Source organism: Egretta garzetta, unplaced genomic scaffold, assembly GCF_000687185.1.
Source record: "Egretta garzetta isolate BGI_Z169 unplaced genomic scaffold, ASM68718v1 scaffold268, whole genome shotgun sequence".
In the NCBI taxonomy this organism is placed as follows: Eukaryota; Metazoa; Chordata; class Aves; order Pelecaniformes; family Ardeidae; genus Egretta; species Egretta garzetta.
This window is the reverse complement of record NW_009260600.1, coordinates 182,341-186,887: the sequence shown is the minus strand read 5'-3', so window position 1 is coordinate 186,887 and position 4,547 is coordinate 182,341. Positions and strand designations below refer to the sequence as shown.

General features: G+C 44.1%; 1 protein-coding gene across 1 annotated transcript in view; it reads left to right on the top strand.

The window, feature by feature from the left end:
- Positions 1–4,547, top strand: part of TPT1 (tumor protein, translationally-controlled 1) — a 10,849-nt gene that overhangs the window by 1,763 nt on the left and 4,539 nt on the right. The window contains exon 2 of the mRNA XM_009644772.2: positions 4,296–4,301. The gene's annotated coding sequence lies outside the window, so the exon portion shown is untranslated. The remainder of the gene's footprint in view (positions 1–4,295; positions 4,302–4,547) is intronic.

Genomic DNA, 4,547 nt, shown 5'->3' with positions numbered 1-4,547 from the left:
CCTGCTGAGAGCTGTAACATATAAACTTGTGCTTCCCAGGCGTTACTTTGAGGAATATGCACTTGAACTTTACCAAAAATTATTTGTGCTCCCAATTTATTCAGTAAATCTTGTCCCATCAGAGCTAATGGACATTCTAGCACATACAAAAACTCGTGGGTTAATACTCTGTTCCCAATTTTGCACATCATAGGCTGGAAAAAGGGTTTAACCTCTTGTTTTCCCATGGCACCAACTATTGACATAAAGAATTTACTCATAGATCCTTTACAACTATTTAATACTGAATAAGTTGCCCCTGTGTCCACTAAGAAATGAAGAGTTTCATTCCCCAGCTTGACTGGAACCAGGGGCTCAGCTGGAGAATTAATTTTTCTGCCCCTGGTCCCTGTCAGTAGTAATCTTCTGTACTGATCATTAGTAAATCTGCCTCAGGAATAGGAGCAGAGGGTGGTGACCAAGTTGGTTTTGGTTTTAGGCATTCATTTTTCCAATGTCCTTTTTCTTTACAAAATGCACATTAATCCAACCCCCAAGGGGTTCTGTTGCCAATGTTTCTTATTGCTTCTCATCCTCTACCACATTCCCATCCTCTTGGGAAGCCCCATCCCCTAGAGGATATTTGTGCTTGAGTAAATGCCGCTGCCAAAATGGCAGCTTTTCATTTTTGATCTTTCAATTTTTCTTTCTGTTTTTCTTTCTCTTCTAATTCTTCTCTATTATTATAAACTCTACAAGCAATTTCAATTATCTGTGACATTGTCATTCCAGGCATACCATCTACCTTCTGCAACTTTTTTTCTTATGTCTGGTGCTGATTGCCCCGCAAATAAGTGTTGTAAATGTTACACTATTAGCCTCAACCTCTGGGTCCCAGTCTGTCCATTTTTGAGCAGTCTCACATGATCTTTCATAGAAGGCAGAGGGATTCTTGTCTTTGCCCTGTACCACCTGATACAATTTTGAAAAGTTTTTAGGTCTAGGCATCCCATGTTTTACTCCGTATAAAATTAACTGTTGATACTGTTTAATCACCAATCACCCTGCTCCTGTGTCCGGATTCCAACCAGGTTCTTGTGCAGGCATACAATGATCCAGACCATCCCTGGTGTTTAACCTCATATTTTCCTCTGTGTTTTTTCTCACACCATTCTCTTCTCCCCAGGGAGAAGTAAATTATCAAGCAATGCCTGCATACCTCTCTAATCTGGATTACGATTTCCAACTATTGTCTGGAAAGACCAATATACTTTCTCTGGATTATCTCGATATGACCTGGCAGATTCTTTCCAATTCATCAGATCTGAGGTAGAAAATGGCACTTTTACAGGTACTCTCATTCCATCTGGCCCCACCGCCTCACGGGCTTGTAGCGTCAGATTTTGCTGGGCACAAGTTCTGCTTCTAATAGGACTAAATCTTCTAGCATCACCCCTCCCCTGTGAATCATCATTCTGTTCACTACCAGTGTAAACCAACAATTGTACATCATCTTCCTCATTATCCATTTTTATGCGTCTTTTCCCAATACTACAAATAGAACAAGAAGGTAGTTTCGTTTTCTCATTCATCATCATTAAAACATTAGAATCAGAAACCAACAATTTACATTTCTTTCTCACTTCAAAATCATTCCGCAAGGTGAAAAATGCATCCACGTATGGAACCTCATCCCACTTACCCTGTCTTCTATGAAATAACATGAGTTGTAAAATAGTATTTTAATTTAGAGTTCCCATTTCAGGCCATTTTTCACCATCACCCAATTTATACATTGGCCACCACTGACTGCAGTACTCTCTTCATTTCTTCTTTGTTAGGGGATCCCCACAAAACTTATCCCAATGCTTCAGGATGCATCCTAATGGAGATCAGAGGGGGAGTTCAGCAGACTACCTTACCCCTTGTCCTGATCCCATATTGTTACCCAAAAAAGAACGTTCTTACCCAAGATTTCATGCGCTGCAGTTGTCACTGTCAAGCGTGCACGAAGCCTATAAAATACCTTTAATACAGTGTTTCACCTGTTACACCCCCCTTGCCATGTCTCTTAATTGATGTGTTGCACCTTTGAGGTGCTTACCCTCTCTGATTGGGGAGAATACTCGTGGAATCCCCGAACAAACAGGTCGGTGCGTGCTGGAATCCTAAGAGCAGCTCCTCCCCACCGGCAGCTGGCAAGTCGATCCAGGCAAGGCTTCATGGTCGTCCCAACTGGGTCACCAAAACCTGTTGTCCGAAAAGTGGATTCATGGGCCGTGTGCAGTAAGTCAATTGTCACACACTCGGGAGAGATGCTGCTTATTATTCGATTTCTGCGCAGAGATGGGTGCTAGGTAGTAATTCCCCAAAGCTGGCACACCTTGGTTAACACACAGCAGCAGTTTATACACTCAGAGAAACAGCTATCAGTCTTTTCACTTGGGGGGGGGGTGGCGTGATTTTTACCATGTTAATTAGGACAGTTCACTCAACGTTCAAGTAGTTCTCACTTCAGCCTAATCAAAGGTTTGGTTTCTTTGGTGCTCATCTTGGTACTTTCTTGTGATTCATCGTGCCATCCCTCAAATCTTTTGACCTTCAGAACATCCTGGACTGATAAATGTCCCTAACTTGTCAACTTAATGTATGTTCCACTAAATAATCAGACCATTTTAAATTTCTGAGTTACTCTTCAACAGGTGGACGTGAGAGGTGCTTGAAGGAGCTGCCTGCATGGAAAGCAGCTGAGGAACACGAAGGTTTTCTTCAAATAACTCTGGTTTCCGGGAAGAAAAAAAACCCATGTGTTTTCTAATCTAGTTCATCACAAAAAGCACATTACATAATTATCTGTTTACATGGCATCACAAGGAATTTTCAGCACTGGTAACCTCGGTGAAGTGCTTCTTGCAAAGCCTACATCATTTAAAATATCACTAACTAGTCCTGGGATTTATTCAGGGTTGTCTGAATTTAAATCAGTTTTAAAAAGCAACTCAAATCAAAAGGATGCAAAACCTTGTCATGTCAACACTCCCTGTCTCATTTAAAGCTTTTCCAGCTTGATATTGGTTTAACTTAACTCCACATCAAATCAGTGTTCACACAGGAGCCTTGACCCATTTAACTGACGCATTTTTAAATAGTATCTCCCATTTCACAGCTGCAACTCTGAATACAGGGAGAGCAGCCTGAAGGTCCATCTACCTTAGCAGTCGCGCCAGAGGGTTTCTACCCTGACTCCAGTAAATTGAGTCAATCGCTGACTTTCTAAGAGGTTTCGATACTACCACAGAAATATTCATTTTTCTAGAACAATCTCTTCAAAATAAAACCACATTGAAGCACACCTACTAACTGGATGTTTTTAGCTGCATATTACACTACGGAGAAGGAGCCAAATGTTCCCCTGTCACTCAACCCACCGCTAAAGATGGAAGTTGCTCTTTTTCTACTGTGGTTTGTAAAAAAGAGGGGCTGTCTTTTATCAGGCCAGCTGCCACCGAGAAAAAAAAAACAGGTAAGCTTTTGGGCAGAAGACCTTTCTTCGGGTCTGAAATAGCAGCAGTAGTCTTGAAGGTGAAAACCAGCAGAGAACGACTTACAAATTTGATTAGATTATTTAAGCAGCTAGACCTTCCGGGGCGGAAAAAAAAAGGGGGGGGGGGGCACTGATATCTGGAGTGAAGGAAGGGATAAGCAGGGGAGGAGGAGATAAAACGAGCTCCTCTGGCACACACAAAGAAAGCAATGAGTAATTTACTGCCTGAGGAGGGCGAGGGACAGGGAATTGCATCCTGTGCCCTGTCTGTCAAGCCCGGGGATTGTTAGCAGCATTAAGCATTTTAGGTCCCATGATGCCTGTTGAAAGTATTTTGTTGGTCTCCTAAGAATCAGGGTTCAAGGGAGCTCTGCATTTATTTCAACTGTGACAGACTGCTGCAGAAAAGTATGTGCCGGGGGCAGGGGGGAAATGAAGCCTAGGTATTACTGTCCTTCTGCCTTTTATTTTGCCCCTGACTGCTGGGCTTAATCTCACTTATCTGTGGAGAAATAAGAAAAATATACCTGCCCCAACCAGTCCTTTCACAGGCACAAAAGTGGTGTCTCCGAACATACCCAACTCGATTTATCCCAGGGAGTAATAACAAGAAGAGTCTTAACAGCTCCTTAACTATCTGTCCATTAAAAAAATATCACTTATTTGGAGAAGGCACGGCACTCAGTGCCATGAACACAAGTCGCGGCCCTTGCAAGGCATCAGGAGCGTCCCAGCAGCGAGGGAGCACAGCCCACGCCGCAGTCAGCATTACAGGGGATGGAGATGATGGCCGGCACCCTGGGAGGCGAGAAGGCAGCGGCTGGGGGCGGGGGGGGACCCACGTCGCCAGGCTGTCAATGCAGGGAGAGCCGCACACGGCACAGCGGCACCCCCGGCCGCGGCGGGGGGCAGGCAGCAGCGCTTCCCTGAGCTGCCTGGGAAGGGCGCGGAGCGGTTCTCCCGGAAAGCCGGGCTTGCGCCAGAGCTGGGGAGTTAAGATTCATGCCCGGGTCAGTCAAAAAAA